This window comes from Balaenoptera physalus (genome assembly GCF_965194825.1).
Source record: "Balaenoptera physalus genome assembly, chromosome: 7".
Taxonomy (NCBI): Eukaryota; Metazoa; Chordata; class Mammalia; order Artiodactyla; family Balaenopteridae; genus Balaenoptera; species Balaenoptera physalus.
In genome coordinates this window covers 117790389-117811974 of record NC_138886.1, presented here as the reverse complement: position 1 = coordinate 117811974, position 21586 = coordinate 117790389, and the positions used below count along the sequence as shown (strand labels likewise).

At 44.8% G+C, this 21586-nt stretch overlaps 1 long non-coding RNA gene across 2 annotated transcripts in view; it reads right to left on the bottom strand.

Moving 5' to 3' along the window:
- Positions 1 to 21586, bottom strand: part of LOC309664098 — a 101045-nt gene that overhangs the window by 20951 nt on the left and 58508 nt on the right. The gene's annotated exons all lie outside the window — the stretch shown is intronic.

Sequence of the window (21586 nt, the reverse complement as noted above, 5' to 3'; positions counted from 1 at the left end):
TGCTCCCCAATGCTCCCTGTCGCTCCCCGTCGCTCCCCACTGCTCCCCGTCGCTCCCCAATGCTCCCCAATGCTCCCCGTCACTCCCCGTCACTCCCCATCACTCCCCAATGCTCCCCGTCTCTCCCCAATGCTCCCCGTCGCTCCCCGTCACTCCCCGTCGCTCCCCAATGCTCCCCAATGCTCCCCAATGCTCCCTGTCACTCCCCATTGCTCCCCATTGCTCCCCGTCGCTCCCCAATGCTCCCTGTCACTCCCCAATGCTCCCCGTTGCTCCCCAATGCTCCCCGTCGCTCCCCGTCGCTCCCCGTCGCTCCCCAATGCTCCCCAATGCTCCCCATCGCTCCCCATCGCTCCCCATCGCTCCCCATCGCTCCCCAATGCTCCCCGTCGCTCCCCATCGCTCCCCAATGCTCCCCATCACTTCCCGTCACTCCCCAATGCTCCCCATCGCTCCCCGTCGCTCCCCATCGCTCCCCATCGCTCCCCGTCGCTCCCCATCGCTCCCCAATGCTCCCCATCGCTCCCCGTCGCTCCCCGTCGCTCCCCATCGCTCACCAATGCTACCCGTCGCTCCCCATCGCTCCCCATCGCTCCCCGTCGCTCCCCATCGCTCCCCATCGCTCCCCAATGCTACCCGTTGCTCCCCGTCGCTCCCCAATGCTCCCTGTCACTCCCCATCGCTCCCCATCGCTCCCTGTAGCTCCCCAATGCTCCCCAATGCTCCCCGTCGCTCCCCATCACTCCCCATCGCTCCCCAATGCTGCCCAATGCTCCCCGTCGCTCCCCTTCGCTCCCCGTCGCTCCCCAATGCTCCCCATCGCTCCCCGTCGCTCCCCTTCGCTCCCCGTCGCTCCCCATCGCTCCCCAATGCTCCCCGTCGCTCCCCATTGCTCCCCAATGCTCTCCATCACTCCCCGTCGCTTCCCGTCGCTCCCCGTTGCTCCCCATCCCTCCCCATTGCTCGAGTTACTGCCTGAACCACTCCCCCACCCTATCTGTGGAAAAACTGTCTTGCATGAAACTGGTCCCTGGTGCCAAAAAGGTTGGGGACCACTGGACATGAGGATAGCTGGGGCAGAAGGTCACGTCTAGGAGAACAAATGAGTTCTTAGAAGGGGAGGGGGAGAAAGGGCACTTATGAAAAGACAAGTGACTTTTTGGAAATACCAATGGGCCCTTAGGAGAACAGTTGGGAGGTATGACAGTTTCTGTGACCATGTCAGTTTGGGTGCGGTGCCAACTTCTTGCCTCCAAACAGAGAAGATTAGAATTCTTCCTTGGGTGGGGATTTATGAAAATTGAGTTCTTTTGCTTTTTTTTTTTGGTAGGCTCTGCTTTCAGGCAGATAAAGGAGTTGAGGCACTCAAATGCCTGAGGTCAAAATAATTCTTATGCCAAAAGTGGCATATTTTGGGGGTGGTATATCATCATGACCCCCTTCAGTGTTCACAAAGTGGGTTTGGGTTTGGGTACTTAGATTTTCTTATCGGAAAGTTCTTTGAAATCATGTAGGTTATGTGGTTTTATTTTGCTATTTTTTTTTTCTTTTTTTTTGGTTGCGTTGGGTCTTCATTGCTGCGCACGGGCTTTCTCTAGTTGTGGTGAGTGGGGGCTACTCTTCGTTGCGGTGCACGGGCTTCTTACTGCGGTGGCTTCTCTTGTTGCAGAGCACGGGCTCTAGGTGCGTGGGCTTCAGTAGATGTGGCACGCGGGCTCAGTAGTTGTGCCTCGCAGGCTCTAGAGTGCAGGCTCAGTAGTTGTGGCGCACAGGCTTAGTTGCTCCGTGGCATGTGGGATCTTCCCGGACCAGGGCTCGAACCCGTGTCCCCTGCATTGGCAGGTGGATTCTTAACCACTGCGCCACCAGGGGAGCCCTTATTTTGCTATTTTTAAGTTTGGGAATGAAACTTTTTCCAAACTAAAATTGTTTATAGGTTATTATAACTAGATTAAAATATCTAGGCTATTCACCGCTTGAAATGGCCCTAATGTCTTAATTCATCAAATCAGGGTATCGAAATAACATCATAATAACCAGCTTAATTTAGAAAATATAAGTAAAAACTTACAATGAGGGTGCTTTATAAAGGAAATATAGTCTTCTCCTCTGTTGTGGTATGTAATCGTACATACTTAATTTAAAAGGGAAGTAGAACTTATAAGATTATTGTATTATTAAATACCTCCCACAATATTAAACATTGCTATTTTGTAGTTTGCTTTATGTAGATTTGCCAGTAGAATTGTGTTTTACTTGATGAATGAGGATTTTGGAAGGAGGCTGCTGTCAGGCAACTTAGCAGTAAAACAAAATAGTGAAGAAGACATTAGGTTTTTATTGCTAATTTACTTCCTTGGTTTCTCATTGCACAGGGGTAATTCCCTCATCAAAGTGAGGTAATAAGGCCTGATGGACCTTCCTAATAAACATGCCTCATGTTCAGAATGTGGGCAGTGCCAAGCTTGTTCAATTTTAGTGCATCCTGAGACAAATGAAATTGGGGGAACTTCCATGAAATGAAGCTATTTTCTGCAGGGTCTGTTCCTCACAAGCTATATTGCAGCTGCAGCAAAAATGAGGAGACAATAAACCATCTGGTTCAGAACCAAATCAACCAACCAAAAGAATACAAACAAAAAGCAAATAACAAACAGAAGGCTCCCAAATGCTACTCCACCAATACACCTGTGAAGACAGCAATCGGTTTACCTAAAATATTTATGTACTAGATGCTTACAACTGTGTGGAACAGATGGATGGATGGATGGATGGATGGACGGACGGACGGACGGACGGACGGACGGACGGACGGATGGATGGATGGACGGATGGACGGATGGACGGATGGATGGCAGGAATAATGTCATCCATCCTTCCCTGTACTCCTCTCAGTATGTAGCATATCTCAACCCCGAAAACGGGGAGCAGAAAGAAAGAGAGAGACTGAGAGAGGGAGAAAAGCAATATCAATGGAAGCCCACACTCTAAAGCATAAGAAATATACCTTCACTGGGTATTTAGATTGATGTGGTGAGTTCTTTTATAATTGCTGCTCCAAGGAGGAAAAAATGAGGCACAATCAAAATACATGCCATTAGGCAGTGGACAGGGAAAAAGTCTCAAAGAGCACACACAGGTCCCTGACCAGAGGGCATCTCTCATGACCCTGATCTGCTCTCACCACCCCCTACCCCTGTGGAATTCCCCACTGGAAGAGTACAGATCAGAGAACGACTATCCTCCCTTTCCCAGCTCATGCTGACATTTTTACCCCTTTCTAAATGTATACAGTAAAGGTATTCACTAGGCATTGTCAGTAGTTAGAGAAAGGAATCTGAGAAAAAGAAAAAGATCCAATACGAGCTGAGATGTATACAAATTATATACGGAGTTTCTATTTTTTGGTGGAAATGGCAAATATAGATTATATAGAGTCCCTTGGGGGAGATATTTGTTTCAATGGCCTGGACCTCAGTAAAGCTAAGGCGGAAGGGTCCCACTGTGTGATAGCTCTGAGCTTCTTCACTGTTAACTGGAAGAGCACTGACTCTCTCCAAGTGAGCCCTGGGGCACCAGAGCTCAGGGAGCCCAAGGGACAGCGGAAGCCACGTAAGTGTGTTAACCCAATAAATTCACGTTTATCCATCTGTAAGTAGGAATCTGTGATTTGAAAGCTTTCCCAGGTAGTGACATCGATTTCTGAAACTAATTAAGCAAGAAGAAGTGCATGAAACTGAGAAAGCACGGAAGTTTAAGGCAAACATTGGGCCATAGCACAATCAGAAGAGGCTTCCGAAGTAGCTGAGGAAGGTTTACTGACTGTTCTTGACCTACAAACTTCACTTCATTTTGCTTATGTTGCTTAACCGCAGAAAGGGAAAATAATCAAAAGCAATGGATGTGGGAATTACTTTCCTGATAGTGACTGCTTTGATCTGATGGGAATTAATATTCTTAAATTTCTCCAAAACACATTGCGTTTGACCAACTGTGCTTCTTCTTCTAAATCGTCACAAGAGGAGCAAGGCTTACCATACATGTAGCAAAGCTGTTTTAGTTTTTGTTTCTGATTCCTAAGGTCACCAACTCTAATTTTATTGAAGTTAGACTTGGCTATTAATCGGCTGTATAACCATGGGTAAATGACCCAATACCTGTAATTTAGAGTATTCATTCCTAAATTGTGCTGTATTCTAAAGTCCCTTATAAATGGATGTTGGAAGGAGGCGATAGTGAATAATATCCTCTAAACTGAGAAAGAACTTTAAGACTGAAAACTGAAGCAGGCAACTGCATAAAGCGCAATTGTGAGGTTTATAGTGGGTAACTTACATACAGGTAGGATCGGTTGGGTGACCATCCAGAGACATTCACAGCTGTGCCTCCGAAAGGGGTACATGGGGATTTAAAGGGGCCGAAGCTAAAAACAGAATCTGACTGCTAGGGAGATGCACGTCCCCAGGGATGGGCACCAGAAGTTCCCGCACACACACTTGGTGGGGGCGGGTGGTGGTCTTACGACCATTAATCATCTGTGTCAGCAAAAGGCATTCTTCCGGGACTTCCCTGGGGGTCCAGTGGTAAAGAATCCCCCTTCCAGTGTGGGGGACACGGGTTCAATCCCTGGTCGGGGAATTAAGATCCCACACGCCACAGGGCAACTAAGCCCGTGCGCCACAACTAGAGAGAAGATCCCGAGTGTCGCACCTAAGACCCGACACAGCCAAAAATCAATCAATAAAATAAATATAGTTTTTAAAAAGGCATTCTTCCAGTTTTCATATCCCATGAAGGCAAGGGTAAAGGTTGACAAGGAACTTATCTGACTTGGGCGCACTCCTTGCGAGTTAGGCTAAAGCTCAGTCACGCCGCAAGGGGAGGGGGTAGGTCTGGGGGCCTAAGATTGAGCTGACACAATGGAATCAGTGCGGTTCAGCCACACGGTGGGAAATTCTGTGATTTTAGAGTAAGAAGAAAACAAGAAAGGGATCCAGGTCACACTATAAGAACTTAATCTGGAGAACATGGAATGTATTTTCCCTGGCTTGGAGGGTTGGAATAAGAGTAACCATCGTCAGCGTCAGACTGAACAAGATAACTGTATCCACACACCACTCCAAAATGAGGTAAGGATTGACACATATACACTAAGATGTATAAAATAGATAACTAATAAGAACCTGATGTATAAAAAATAAATAAATAAAATTAAATTTAAAAAAATAATAATAAATATTTTAAAAATGAGATAAGGGACCGTAGGACACTCAGAAATGCTAAGCGACTGGCAGTGTATTAATTCTATCAGCTACTGAGTCACTCATTCATCAAACATTTATTGAGTGCTGAATGGCAGACACTAAACATACAAGTTCTCAAAAACCTGTAATAGTGCTTCATGGAAAAGCTTTCTCCTATGAAGCTGTTCCCATAACTGAGTTCACAAGGAGGCTAGTCAAATAGTCTGTAAACCTTGCCAGCAGGCTGAAAATCTGCTTATGGGATTACAAAACCCCAGCCAGAGCTAATGTTTAAAGGAAAACCATTCTTTACAGTCATCTCACTCTCCTTTACTATTGTTTTTTAATAGATGACTGGAGATTTCTCAAAGGATAAGGTAAAAAGAAAAGGTAAGAAGATATGGAGTGCTTTTGAAGCCTTTAAATTTTCTAAAATAAAAATGCCTTGTTATCTTCAATATAAGGAAGGAAACTAGGAATGACACATCCTTGGTAGTGCAAAAAAGGAGAGCCTTCCTTTTCCTAAATATTCCCCTCTGGCCCAACCAGCTAATAGAAGTCCTGCCAGGGAACAGGGGAAAGGCAGCAGTTCTCAACTCCTTATTGGGTCTACTTGCGTGCCTTGATCAGTTATAAGGTGGCTCACAATTAATTTAGTAATAACATGTAAAGCTCCAAAGTTTCCAAATTTTTTACTGAGTTAAAGGAATCTGAATTTTTTTCCTAAAAGAACGTCAGTCCCACTCACTTGTGCTCTGATATGCTTTCTCAGTAGCACGAGAAAGGGGTAGAGTTAGTCCTGAGAATTGAGGGCAACCTGGGCTCTGAGCACGAAGACTCGAGCAGATGCCTTGGGTGGGGGGGGGGTGTTCCTCCTGAATTCATCACCAGCCCTTCCCTCTTTTACCTCCTAGGATCTGTGGTCTCCCATGGTAGAGGAGAGAGGATGGTAAGTACTTTCCCTCCCCAGGAAAGCTTTGAGAAAACAGTGCACAGCCTATGGAAAATACAAGGCCATTTACTCTGCCCCAGTGTGATCATAAAAAGCAAACCAGTGAAGAACAAAATTTCATCTCCTCGGGCAAACACTTCTGATAAAGCCAAATTCAAACTCTTATTTATCCAATGTTAACAAAGTAGGTGGCATTCCCTCTGCCAACACTAAGCAGGCTTCCATTTTTCAAACACTGGTTTCAAATTTCTCTTAAAGGAGGCAGACAAAAAGCACATTGAACAGCTCACTGATATTTTCCAACCTGGCAGGAAATGTTCCAGCTGTACCAGTCGTTGGAAAGGGAAGGCTATGATCTCAATTGCCAGTTTTTACCCATCTAATAAGTAAATAGCCTAGGCCCAATATTTATAAGCAGTTACATCGTGCTGTACTTGATAAATACTCCTGTGTGGCCGCCTTAAAGCAAAACAAAGGACGTTGCTTGATAACAAGGCAGCTGCAAAAATTAACGTTCGATCCCAGAGGAGAATGTAGTTTCAGGATCACAGAAGCAATCCCTGGCAAGAGAGATACCTGTTACGAAAGAGTGATGATTACTAAAAGAGCAAGAAGCCACTGCAGATATATTTAAAGCATCCTGCAATCATTTGTGAGATAAGTAACCCTGCCTGGAGTTGAGCACAGTAAGATAACTGAAAACTACAATTCCACTTTATCATCTGAGAGTCACAGCCTAAGGGAAAGAGCTGCACAAATTACAAACCTCACCTGAATCTTATATCAAAGCCATGCAATTAAACTTTCCATTGTCAGAAGCACGCTTGGTACAAAAGGGATTTTGCAAAAGGATATTGGCCCAAGCAACGGTGGAATTTGGTGGGTTAGACCTTGGATCTTTTACAAAGCTCAGAGCTTCTTTTTGCAACCATTTGTAAAATCCTTTCCAGAAGCAGGAAAAATCTATATGCTAATCATACAGTTTCCAATGGGCTAGAAGTGAAGAGGAGGGCACAAATCTGACTCAGAGGGCAGAGGGACTGACATGCGAAAAGAAATGATTAGAGGATTCTAAAACGCCCAGCTCTGCTGGAGTAGCAACTAAGAGGAAATGTGATTGCCATCGGAAAGTGTCCACAGAGTGTAAACAAAAGTCAGAGTCATTACTGAGTTGAATAGGGGGAATAAGTTGGGGTGAAATTAAGGACAGAGAAATTTAAACTTAATGTCTCTGATGAAAAAAGCTGCGAGATAGTGAAACGTCCCCCCGAGGGTAACCGTCCTCTCAAAGATCAGGCAATGCCGAGAACCAAATGAGCACTTCTCCAGTGCTTTGGATCAGAAAGCCCTTCGTAAAAGAGCCAGATTCGGGACTTCCCTGGTGGTGCAGTGGTTAAGACTCCACGCTCCCAATGCAGGGGGCCCGGGTTCAATCCCTGGTCCAGGAACTAGATCCCACACGCATGCCGCAACTAAGAGTTTGCATGTCACAACTAAGGAGCCCTCGAGCCGCAACTAAGGAGCCAGTGAGTCGTAACTAAGACACAAAGCAACCAAATAAGTAAATATTAAAAAAAAAAAAAAAGAGCAGGATTCTATTTTGGGGAGAAAATAATTGTCTAAAATTCCTCTCAGAGAAGGAAAAGTATACGGTGGGAATCAAAGCAGGGAGCCAGTTTTAGAGGAAGTCAGGTAGAGGCAGAATGAAGAAGAGAGATGCAGGTGACCAGCAAGCACAGAAGAAGTAAAAACACCACCCTGGGTAGACGCTTCAAAAAGACAACGGAGGACCTGCCACCAACACAAGCTCCCACAGAGGTTCTACGTTGACAGGCTGGCAGGGCATCTTCTCTAGTTAATCATCATGGCTCCATCTTTCCTTGAAGAAGCCTCAACATTTGCAGCCAATCTACTAAGTGAAATGTCTGTGTCCTTAAGCTGAGAAGTAATTCTCTAAAAACTATAGTAAGCGAGTCTTTGGAATATTTCCTCTTTTGAACTAAGAGTAGTGGCTCAGAATACAATCTTGGCATCAAGCAGGTTGGGGTTCAAATTTCAGCTCTGCTCTTCATCGTCTGACCATTGGCCAATTAAGACAACTTTTCCATGACCCAAACTCTCAGTTGAAGATGGGGTAATAATACAGACCTCAGGCAGCCGGTGTTCTTGAATTGCAAGAATTATGCTGGAAAACTTAAGCAGGAATTTATTGGAAGGACATTACAGAGCTCAGAGAATCAACCACAGAAGGGCTGTACCAGCACAAGCCTCCACCTGCCTCTGGCTCACGCCTCCTGGCGTTTGGAGCACTCACTCAAGCTCAGCACACCTCTTCCCCTTTAAAGGAGCCACAGGGAACCCTCGCGAGGTCACCTGCGTTGCCTCAGTTGTGCAATGGGCTTTAGAAGCTGGTAAGGATGGAAAAGGATATGTATTTGAAGCACTTAGTCCAGAGTTTGACCTGGAAGAAATACCCTAAAACCCAAGTCATCATTGTTGCCAAAGCACATTTTCACGTAAGAGCCAATATGTTTGGTCAGGCAAGTGAAATCAAATATAGGCTTTTCTTGAGTCTAGGTACTTAATAAATAAGACTATTCAATAAATACATTAATGGGTACATGCTTGGCACCCTCTTAGCATTGAAGTTATGCATTTTCAACTCAATTAAGACACACACACACACATACACACTTTAATGAATCACCTGGGAAAATAATTCAGATCTATGCTATCAAATAAGATGAGAAAATTCTAAGCATTTCTGTAAACAAATACTTTCTTCAAAGATTCTCTTTGTAGAAAAATTCACTAGTCCAGTAAGTCACCAGGCTCCTGTATTTTCTGACAGATCACTACACTTAATGCAACTGTATACATTCGGCAGATCTGAACTGTGGCATCGAGCGAGGAAGCTGTGAACGAGATCCCGGGGCGACCCCTTGCCGAGTCAGTCCAGAGGTCCGGTCTCTGGCTGTGCCATCAGGCTGCTACATCTCTAGATCTTGGCCACCAAATCCTCTCTTTTCAAACAGTAACAGAATTACCAGGGGAGACATGAGCACAGCAGACATCTGCAGAAACTCAGAAACCCAAAGGTGAGAGACTGCTGGTTACACCTCCTCCTCCACGATTTATTCTAGACCGAGTTTCTGAGCGTCGCTTACGGCAAAAGTGTGACTTAATCACAGTTTCCCCTCCAACGATCCGCTTTTAAAATAATTGAATGTTTAATTAATTCTCCAGAGGAATCTAAAATCTGCAGTTTCTGAATTGATTAAAGAGTGAAAATGTTGCAGTTTTTCTATAGCTCTGAATTCAAACAAAGTGCCCCAAAATGCTGATGGTTAGACAGTCTAAAGGATACTTGAATTCAGAGTTGAATGTTAATTATATCTAGGGGACCACGGACGAAGACTTCTGGACGGACTCCATCCTGTTTTCCACAAGTAAGCTGTTCCTGAATTTCAAAGAAAGGGGACTAATCATAATCTTTTTGCAAAGACACGTCATTATGCATTTGAAAATGGTAGTTTGCAGTGAAATTTTAAAAAGCTACACGGGGATATTTTTAATGGGTCTTTGCTGAACTTCACCTGATAAATTTAAAATTCTACAGCAGAAAAAGAAAAACGGTATCCTGGCTCTTACCTAGCTGCAACTGAGCAATCTGACAAACAATTTACGAGATCAATATCTCGGCTGAAATAGTGGGCAGCTCCAGGCTGATTACTTATCAAACCAGAGCGACAAGAATTAGGGCATTTTTGGGACAATCATGAGAACATTTCACATGTCACAAGGTAACACAATAGCCTCTGTTCAGGTACAGATTCTGCTTGTTACAAGAAGTTACAAAACAACCTATACTTGGAGGTATCCTAATGATGGTAGAAATGGTAACATGAGGAGAAAGTGGGGAAAAGGATTATTAAGGGGCAAAATAAAGGGATTAGTTTTCTTTTCACACACCTTAATCAAAACGGGAGCGGGCAAGGAGAGTCAGATTGCGCCCAGGTCAGCAGCAGCAACAAATAGGTCACGGATGAGGTTACAATGCACCTTCAACATCTAGGTGTCCAAACACCCACAGTAATTTAGATACAATGTCCTCTCTCTACTTAACAACAAACAAAATATCTTCCTAAAAATTAGCATTTTCACACAAATGTTTGAATACGTAGATTCTACTTGGAAATATTGGACTGATTGTTCTAAAAGTAAAATAATGACAGACCACAGTCTTCCACTGTACAGAGAACATCTCAGATTCACTCGTACTCCAAACTTGCCCATCCCACACTGTGACAACCCGCAAGAAAGTTTTGTTTTGTTTCAGATTTCTTGGAAGAAAACTAGAACTAGCTTGGCCCCACAGTTGCCTGGATCATCCTGGTGGATGGGACCGGGGTGGGGAGCAGGGGGTGCCCAGTGGGGCAGCGGGCAGTGGAGCGTTCAGGAGAAGCTGAGGTTCCAGCAGCCAAGCAGGTCGTTGAGGAAATTAATTACCCAGCGCAGACGAAAGCAACACAAGCAAAAGGAAGAGAGACAGAGTCTCCAAAAGAGGGCACCCGAGCAGTAAGTGCAAGAATAACAAAACCAGGTGCATCAAATTCAGGGGCTGAGAGGGAGATTTTGAAAAAGGAAAAGGAACCAGGAATCACAGGCAGAAATAGGTGGAAAGGCAAAGTTTTAAACTCGCCAAAGGGAATTTTTCACCATGTAGGTGGGTTGCTGGGAGCTGGATATGTGGAGCAAATGTGCAACATTGGGCTGGACGATGTACAAGCTCATTCAATAAATCGCCTGTCAGATAAAGTGCACTGGGAGGTATAAGGAAGGGGGTTAATATGTTGCAAAATATCTGCTCGTTTTGCTTCCTCCCCAAATGCCACTTAGGAATTCAAGGTCAGGTTTAAATGTGCACTTTTCTTCCCTAAAGCAGATGGAAGGGCAGGATCTTCAAGGTCAGTCTGGAATGCGGCTTGTTCGGAAGTCCTGCTGTCATGCTTAAGGCAGCCCGCTTTTCCAGGGGAGACCAGCTGAGCAGGCGTTTGTCATGCAAAGAACAGAGGCAGAACAGGACCCACGGAAGGAACATTAAAAGCACAAAATCAGGCCATGTGACAATAACCGTGGCCGCGGGGAGCACTGAGGAGAAAGTGAGTCGTTGTGAAAACAGGGGATGGAGTCACAAGAAGGAGGGGCACAGAGCAGCGGGGTTTGCAGACAGTCACCGCAGCTAACGTGCCTGGGCTGTGTTGCAGACAGACACTGGAAAGGGCCACATGAAACACACACACACACACAGACACACACACACACACGGACAGACGCAGAGTTCACCCTTCCAAAAGACACCACAGAGTGGGAATCAAGGAGAAAAACTTTTCATAACTACGCTTTATAGCCACAAAGAAATGATCTCTATTTTAATGCCATTTTCTCTCTTTGGGAAGCCTTCCCCGAAATTAGTAGTTTGCAGTGAAATTTTAAAAAGCTACACGGGGATATTTTTAATGGGTCTTTGCTGAACTTCACCTGATAAATTAAAAATTCTACAGCAGAAAAAGAAAAACGGTATCCTGATTGGAAAGTTGCATATTTATCCCATAAGTGGGAGCAGAAGACAAAGATACTGAATCGGAATATTGATGGTGAAGACGTTAAGTACGGATGAGATTGTCTACGGAGCAAATGTGGAGCTGATGGAACGCGGAGGAAGATAACAGCCGAAGGAGACAAAGAAGACAGGGGGATAAGAGGAAAATCAGAAAAGCGGCCCTTCGTGGAGGCCAAGGTTTCACGGAGGACAAAATATGCCTGCCGGATTAGTGACGTGAAGGTTATATTTCGATGATAAAAAGAGCAGAAGCTACTTCGGCGTGTGCTGATTATGGTGGAACGCGCGGATAAGCGGAGTAAGTGCAGACAACAAGCCTTTCAAGAAGTTGGCTGTAAAGGGAAGGCAAGCACTGGAGACAAAGGTGGAAGTGGGTTAGTTAGGTCCATAAACAATCTGAATGGATGAGACGTGGACATACCTCAGCGCTGCACAGAGGGATCCATTAAGGAAGGAAACAGTGAAGATATAAAAGAGAGAATGGATGATGGGAGATAGAACCTTCCTGAATCAGCAGACGCAGAGATCCTGACCACATGCAAGGACTGATCTCGGAGAGGAGGAGAGAGGGAAGGAAGTTGAGAATGTTCCCCTGGTGGCTGCCAGCTCCTTTGTAAAGTGAAGGGTGAGGTTACCCCACAGCTGAAGAGAGATGGGGCTGATGAACAGGAAGACTGGGGTGGGGGGGAGTCGGAAGAGTCTTGGCAAGGACTGGGAAGCACCTGCGTCAGAGCAGCGCGGATGGATTTCCAGGTGATGCTGAAGGCTGGCTGAAGTTTGCCCACTGTGAACTGGTGGTGGTTAAAACCTACCCACTGTAAGGTTTTCTCCAGCAGTTCTTCAGCTACCTGGGCACAGAAATGGAGAAAAGGGACAGCTAGGGTTGACGTTTCCTCTGATGAATATGACAAAGGCAGAGACGTGACTTTGGAATCTTGAGAGAGACACAGGGAAATGATGGCTCGTAGACTCTGCGTTAAGACGTGGAAGAAAGTAAAGATGAAATAGGTGAATGAGCAGTGAGAAGCCTAAGCCATGAACAGTCGATGCCCACCTGAGTTTGAAGTCTGGCCAGAACACGAGGAACCAGACAGGAAGTCTGGAAAGACAGGAGGCGGCAACCAGAGGGCGGGTGGCAGGCTTGTGATCCAGGGGTGGGGGAAGTGTTGGGTGTTCTCAGCTCCAGGCCGTGGCTCAGGGAGTGGAGGGAGGTGATGCGGAGGAGAGAGCTGCGGAGAAAGGAAGTCGAGAGAACGGGGGTCAAGGTGTGGGGGAGGCCATGTGTGTATAGGTGGTGCGACAGCAGGAATCAGGGTGAAGGAGCACCGTTAGAGCAACGTAAATTCACTAGTGAGTGAGAGAGAGAGAGCGAGAAGGAAGGGACGCAAGCAGAGTGAAAGGTGTGTTTTGCTCAACGAAGCCTGATTTTCAACGAGACTGTGGAAGTTGTACAGAAACACCAGTGGAGGACGAGGAGGGGGCCAACCCTGCCTCTAATCCCAGAGGCACAGGGACCAGGGAAAATGGGCAGCCTCCTCCTCCTGCCCAAAAGAGGTGCATCCTCAAGGGAACCCCAAAGTCTCAGCCCCCACCTCTCCGGGCCATCTCCCCTGGTCCTTCCAAGTCTACCGTGTCACTATGCGCTGTTTCAAAGGTTGCATTTTTTGTTTAGCGCAACTCTAAAGTTAAAGCAGTTATTCTAGCAACATAATCTCACAAGCAAATCTGGATAACATTCCACTTTGTTGGAAAAGTCTAGATCTGAGTTTAACTTTTTAAGGAAGACTTTCAAGGAAAACTCACCAGAAACTCGTGTTCACAACCTCCCCAGTTGGCGTGTTTGGATTTGGTGCTTGGTGTGTCTGTAACAGCGTCCTTTCACACTTCCGCATCTCCACAGTTACAGGGTCTTAGTCGTGAGTCATAATGAACTCTTCTTTGGTGAGTGGGAGTAAGATTTGCACGTGAACCTGAGACACTAAATTATTAATAGCCTCCTAAGGCTTTGGATTTTTGCTGTGATGCCTGTAGTGCTTTCATAAACGTTTAAGGTCATTACGATGAAATGTAGGCTCAAAACATAAAACTTTTAAAGCTATTCTTCCCACTCCAGTTTCAATATTTTTCAAGATAAGGAAAACACTAACAATAAAAGGCCCTTCTGAGCTGCTCTTGGGGTAAATATTGAGGCAATGAACTTAGTAATACTTTTAAAATGCTATGGCACGGTACTGAAAAAGAATAAGCTCTGAACATTTTGTTTTCACTCTATGGCATTTATAGCTCATCAGCATGACTTCCTTGACAGTTGGTGTTAGCATTAAACCAATTCTACTCAAGAAAAGTGAAAAATTGAAACGACTGTGAGATTGCCCCCAGAAGACATGTAGTTTTACTGGTTATTGCCTACTTGTTTCCTCTAGGTTCATTGCGGGAGACAGTGCAAGAAAATATTCATGAGAAACTTGGATCACAAAGACGAGAAGTCTTTGCAAAATGCTGAAGAATTTGTCATTGAAAGGCAAGGGGCGGGGAGATGGAGGAAGTCAGTCATAACTGTTACCTTCAAGGGTGAGAATGAAAATAGAAAGGGTCCAAAGGAAACTCGGCCCTAAGAAGGGATTTCCAGAAGAGACGTAGGTTATTTACAAGTTTTTAATGGATTTCCAGTTGTGAAAGAGTAAAAAGAAATAAAACAGGTAAGGATGAACAGGCACTCTCTCTGTCAAAGAAAAGTAACCAAAAGCCTATTTGCTTCAAAAGAAATAGCTCTGCATCTGCTAGAGGAGGAATGACACGAAGTGAGAACATTCAGAGAAGTCATAGAGGAAAAAAACAAAGAAAATGAGAATCCTAGGTCTGCAGTGGTGGGAATCCTTCTGCAGGAGAAAGGAATGCAAAGGGTGTGAATTAGAGAATGGCAATGAGAATGTGAGATGAAATTCAAGGCAGGACCTCAGAGCCAATATGGGAAAGAGGAGGGGGGTTCATAGGAATCTAGAGGTTGTGACAGTCACACAGTCAAGGAGACAGCAGGATGTGTAGCAGGAAGACCTAAACCAGATACCGCGTCTACACACACTCAGAGAGACGGTGAGAGCAGACTACAGCGCTCAGGTATGCTTTTTAAGCCAACGTTTCGAAAATTATAATATTGAGTATGAAAAGATAAAGTGTGAAGTAACTGGCGTCAGGGCTCATCCCAGTGGTTCTGTGAATTTGCTGGGGCTGTCGTAATAAAGTACCACAAATAGGTGGCTTAAGGAACAGAAATGTGTGAATACTACTCAGCCATAGAAAAGAGTGAAATCTTGCTATTTATGACAACATGGATGGACCTAGAAGGCATTATGCTAAGTGAAGGAAGTCAGACAGAGAAAGACAAATCCTGTGTGATCTCACTTACATGTAGAATCTAAAGAACAACAACAACAAAAGAACAAATATAACTCAACAGAAACAGTCGTAGATACAGAGAACAGATAGGTGGTTGCCAGCGGGAGCGTGTGGGTGGGTTGGGTAGAGAAGAAATAGGTGAGGGAGATTAAGAGGTGCAAACTTCCAGTCGCAAAATAAACGAGTCGCAGGTATGAACTGTACAGGGTGGGGAATATGGTCGATAACTACATAGTATCTTTGTACGGTGACATTTCTTAACTAGACTTATTGTGGTGATCAGTTTGAAATGTATAGAAATATCAAATCACTATGTTGTGTACCAGGAGCTAACATAGTGTTGTAGGTCAATTAGACTTCAAAAACAAACAAACAAATTCATAGAAAAAGAGATCAGATTTGTGGTTACCAGAGGGTGGCGGGGGGGGAGGGAGAATTGGATGAAGGTGGTCAGAAGGTACAAACTTCCTGTTATAAGATAAATAAGTACTAGGAATATAAGGCACAACAGGACAAATATACTTAACACCGCTGTGTGTTACATAGGAAACTTACTGAGAGTAAACCCTAAGAGTTCTCATCCCAAGGAAAAAATTTTTTTTTCTAGTTCTTTAATTTTGTCTCTATGAGAAGATGGATGTCCACTGTACTTATTGTGATAATCACCTCGTGATGTATGAAGTCAAACCACTCTGCTGTACCCCTTAAACTTATACAGTGCTGTCTGTCAATGAAATCTCAATAAAACTGGAAGAAAAAAAGACCCATTTACTGAACATGAACTCACAATCTTATCAAAAAAAGCTAACATCTAAACAGTGATTTTCCTTTGACTTTTCAAACAGGACTGACAACTTTCTGTGGCCAAACATATCAGACATTAAAGCAGTATCTTTGTAGCAAGGCTTTTCTTTTTTTTAATGTTTTTATGACATTTATTTCTAGATCCTTTAAAGCAATTTATTATTTTATTGCTGTTTTTATATAAATTTTCCTTGCTTAACTGAAGCAAAGTTTGGCCAGAGTAAACCTGTGACAAACGTTTATTAAAAAACAAAGTCCTTCCCCCCTTGGTAACCATAAGTTTGTTTTCTAAGCCTGAGTCTGTTTCTGTTTTTAAATTAGGAGGTTGGCATTAACATATACACACTACTATATATAAAATAGATAACCAACAAGGACCTAATATATAGCACAGAGAACTCTACTCAATATTCCATAATAAGCTCTATGGCAAGAGAATCTGAAAAAGAATAGATACATGTATATGTATAATGGAATCATTTTCCTGTACACCTGAAACTGACACAATATTGTAAATCAACTATACTCCAATAAAAAATTTAAAAAATTTTTTTAAAAATGAAGACCTAATTCTCTGGGGAAAACATCTCTGGGGACAACATCTATTGTCTCCAATTTCTCCTATGTTGTTTACAGAAAAGGGAAAGAAATATGAATAAAACTGCATAAAAACAAACCCAAAATCCCAGAAATTTACTTTCTCACAGCCGTGGAGGCTGGAAGTCTGAGATCCAGGAGTCGGCAGGGCTCGTCCTCCGGAGGCTGTGAGGGACTGCCCTCGGCCTCTGTCCTGGGCTTGCATGGACATCTTCTCTCCGTGTCCCTTCACGTGGGGTCCTTCCTGTGTGCATGTCTGTGTCTACATTTCCCCTTTTTCTGAGGACACTTGCCACACTGGATCAGGGGACCTCGTGGGTGACCTCATCCTAACTTAACCAATTTCATCAGCCACAATCCTTTTTCCAAATCAGCGCACATGCTCAGGCGCTGAGGGTAAGGACTTCAGCCTGTGGACTTCAGCGGGGACACACGGTGGGCAGCAGGGTCGCCAGCACAGGCCCAGCAATCGTGGGATTTCTGTGTAACCCAGATGTCATCTGGGGTCTCCTGCTCCTTGACATTGAAACACAGTCCTATTGGACTCCCATTCTTGCCCGGTGGATATTCACCCCCTCTCTAGTACGAGGGGCTTCTCCGGGTGGTGGGGCAGCTATTGTCAAGACCCACTGTGGTTTCCAGCCCCTGCTCCGTGTGTTCTCACCCTGCACAGCCATGACCCTGAGGGCCGTACACGCCTTACTTCCGTGATATCCGCCAGAATCACGTGGAATAGATGAGCCCCACTCACCAAGCCTTTGTGAGGGGAATGGACACATGAAAAATCTGAAGGGGCCATTGGAGGGGACCAAGCAGGGCATAGAGGCCACACACGCAAACAACCTAAAATCACCTGCTGACCTTCCTGCGGCAAAGAGCCCTTTGGACCCGTCGGCCACCAGGCTTCCCCGCCACGGTTGCGTCTTCCTGGGGTCTGGCCAACCCTCAAACAAGCCTTGTGCCCCCTGCAGTCCTCTGAGAGCAGGCGTGATTCCCCGAGGAAGAGGGAGCACCTGCTCCCCTCTCGGTCACATCTGTCACCTTGTCCCCAGAGCAGGGCCACCCGTGTGCCCCTGTGTGGCTGTAGCCCTTGTGATCACAGCTCTCAGCTCCCCTTTGGAGCCGCTCTCTCCACAAGGCTCATCCATGGGGAGCCCCTGTATCAAATCAAAGATGCACCCCGGCCGCCCCTCTACCCCTCCTTCCCTTTCCACAGGGCTCAAGGCAAAACGCCTCCACTCACTTCAGGCCCATAAACTTCCTACAGCCCGGCGTGTGAGTTCAGACTTGTCTCAATCCCAGAATATATTTGGATAGGGACTTCCATTTCGTTTGTTTATTAAACTTCCTGACATGGGAGTTCTGGCAATGAAAAACAAGAAAATTTCTGTCAGAACTGAAAGAAATTGAAAATGTAAGAGAAGTGATCTAGGGGAGTGAGAATCCGTGCTTTCAACATGTCAGAAAACAGGGGAACTGATTAAAATACGATATATAGAAAACGCTCAAAGGAAAGCAAGCACAAAGTCAAAGATTTGAAAGAGCCAAGTAAATACTCCCAACTGCTAGGATATTCATCAAGTACAAGCTAGGAAAAAACAAAGGTAAAATACTGGAGTGAAATGTCAAAAGACAACATCCAAGAGACAATTTGGTCAACAGAGTCAAAACAGGTAAGAGAAGAGGAGAAATGGAGCAAGATTAAAGACATTTCCTACATTTTGAGTATGCCAGAGGAGACAGGGTGAGAGTAGGCTTAGGAACTAAAAACAGATGGAAGTTTAGCCAGGAGAAAAGGGGGACAAAAGGAGCACGGCATAGACTTGTTTCCAGAACAAGTCTAGAAAGGACTGATTCTGAGGGCAGTGGTGGATCCTGGGGTGCACCCCACATCCCCTCAATGAAGCATCTTAAGCACTGGGGATGCTGTGGGCCTTCAGGGATTGCCGCAGACGGAAAGAGGGCCTTACCCGAGCTCACACACCTTCCCAGGGCAGCCCGCAGCTGGTGACAGTCTAGGTCGGGGCAGACAACCCTAAGGGCCCTGCTAGTTCCACAGCCCCCTGAAGGCCCTAGGCCCTAGGTCCTCACGGCTCCTCCCCTGCCATGTCCTGCTTTCTCCTCTCCTTTTCTATGTGTTGGTACTAAAAGCATTCCTTAATTGATACCCTGTCCATGAAACTCCATCTCAGAGTCTGCTTTCCTGGGAATCCAACTTGTCATCCAAGATATCTATTCTTAGCAATTCACTTGCTTTTTCAGATGAATTTATATGAGACCTTGAAAATGAATGATGTCATAGTCTGTCTGGACTGCTATAAATAAAATACCATAAACTAGGTAGCTTATGGACCACAGAAATTCATTCTTCATAGTTCTGGAGCCTGGGAAGTCCAAAACCCAGGTGCCACAGACTGGGTGTCTTGGTGAGACCCAGCTTCCTCATAGACAGCATCTTCTCGCTGTGTCCTCACGTGGTAGAAGGGGCCTCATTTATAAGGGCACTAATTCATTCATGAGAGCTCCAGCCTCATGACCTAATTATCTCCCAAGGGCCCCACCTCAAAGTACTATCACACTGGGGATTAGGTTTTCAAAGCGTGAAATTTGGGGAACACAAACGTTCAACTTCCAGCAAGTAGTATGGAAAAGATGCTAAGCAGGGGAAGAAATCCTGCTTTGTTCTTTGAAACTTCAAGGATTGTCTGGGAAAACCTGGTTTTTAATGTCATATGCAAGAAAAGTCAATAGTTTAAAGAAACAAGTATATTATAAATAAAAAGTTAAAGAGAGAAAGGAAAGGCAATTTTCACTTGAGGCCACTAACACTGTTGATAAATTCCTTATATGAGTCTTATTGTAAAGCCTGGTGTGTCTGGCAGAAATATGATGGACAAGGCACAATATTGTGCCATAAAGAGACGATAGCTGCCTAGTGATTTAAGAGAAATAAAGAAGCAAGATAGAGAAGGGTCTATGTTATATGCCAGGGGGATGTATTAAACCCGCAACAGTGAGCAGCCATGATCCACAAGAGGAGCAAAGAGAGAGATGAAGGGAAAGTCCTGGTGAAGTTTAGGTCCTTAGTCTTAGTTTATTTATAAGCCCTGCAAAGAAGAAGGATCTCCAATGTTGGCTCGGGAGAAACAGTAGGTTTTGCAAAAGAGCTTTCATTTGAAGACACTCTCAAAGAAGGGGTGGGTAACTTATAATTAGAAAACAGTTTTACACTGAAGAAGCAATTTCTGGGGCGAACTTTCTCTTCCATGGTTGGTTCTGCTCACTATTAAAAAAGTGTGTCGGGACTTCCCTGGTGGTGCAGTGATTAAGAATCTGCCTGCCAATGCAGGGGACACGGATTCAAGCCCTAGTCTGGGAAGATCCCACATGCCACGGAGCAACTAAGCCCATGCGCCACAAATACTGAGCCTGCACTCTAGAGCCCATGAGCCACAACTACTGAGCCCGTGTGCTACAACTACTGAAGCCCATGCACCTAGAGCCTGTGCTCTGCAACAAGAGAAGCCACTGCAATGAGAAGCCCGCACGCCACAACAAAGAGTAGCCCCTGCTCGCTGCAACTAGAGAAACCCCGCATGCAGCAACGAAGACCCAATGCAGCCAAATATAAAAAAAAAAAAAAGCGTGCCATATCAATGGCAAATTAAAGCATGCTATAATATTGTATTAATTAGCATGAAAAGTAGTCAATGACGTAATAAAAGAAAATTTCAAAACTGCATGCTAGTGACCTCATTAACATGAAATACTGTGTCTCCATGTGTGCATTTATGTACGCAGTTATCACTGGGTAATGGAACGTTGAAGGATATTTTATATACTTTTGTACTGGTTGAATTTCCTATGACATCATACACAATCCATACAATGTTTAATACTGAGTAAATGATGAAATCAAAGAAGATGACAAAAAAGAATCAGTCTTGGGCCAAAGACTTTCCTGTATAATAGAAATGTGAAAACCGTTAAGTGCAGAAGAGAAGAATTTGTGAAACATGGTAAAACATAAAAGGACAGAAGTTAAGAAAATCGCAACATTTTTAGATGGGAAAAAATTAAATGTTTGAGAAACTGAAACTGTTGGGAGACAGTTCTCCATGGAATGCTTGCACTCCTGCACTGCCTAAGCCTTCTGAGTAAAGGCCAGGTTTGGAGAGGGAACAGCCTGAAAGCTGTTCCTCCAGAGAGGTTTAGAAACGGATCTCAACAGGGACATCCCGGGGTAGCAAAGATAAAGCCCAGTACTTCCACCCAGAGACTTTGGCTAACAGTTCAGGATAATGAGAAATCTCCCTCTCTCCAGAGGGGAGAATGGGCAGACGTCCCAGCAACCCCATTTAGCTCAGAATCTCCTCGTTGGGGATCTGCTCCTGGGATGTACTCTCACTGACTGCATAGGTACCACTGGGCCCTCGTCACATCACATCACTGTGGGGACAGGGATGCAGGAACTAGTACGCAATGCCTCTCTGACTGCTGATTGGCTGTGAGTAATAAATGGTCTGTGTCTCTGACTTTGGGGTCTTGTATCCTGCTGTCAGGACACTATATATATAAAGCTGGGACAGGCCAACTTGTCATCTTTCAAGAAGAGTAAAATCTTAGACCCAAGTGTAAATTATGTTATTTCCTTTGGTGTTGGGAAAAGAACCGTAAATATTTTGAATTTAATAACACTCTGATAATCAAATGGGAGCCCTGATAGTTGAAGACCCCGTGCAGATTTCAGGGCACAAGTTCAGTGACTCATAATCTTAAACTCAAATATGATGGACGTTGGTAGCTTTACATCGTTCAGATGGGATACATCCCCTACCGAGTTCCTGCTCAATAAATAGCTGCCAGATTTGACCCTTACGTGCAGAAATACAAATTGCACATTTATGCGTCTACATTCATAGGATCATTGTGCTTCTCTTCAGCCTTCCTGTCTGCTCTCACTGGATGTGG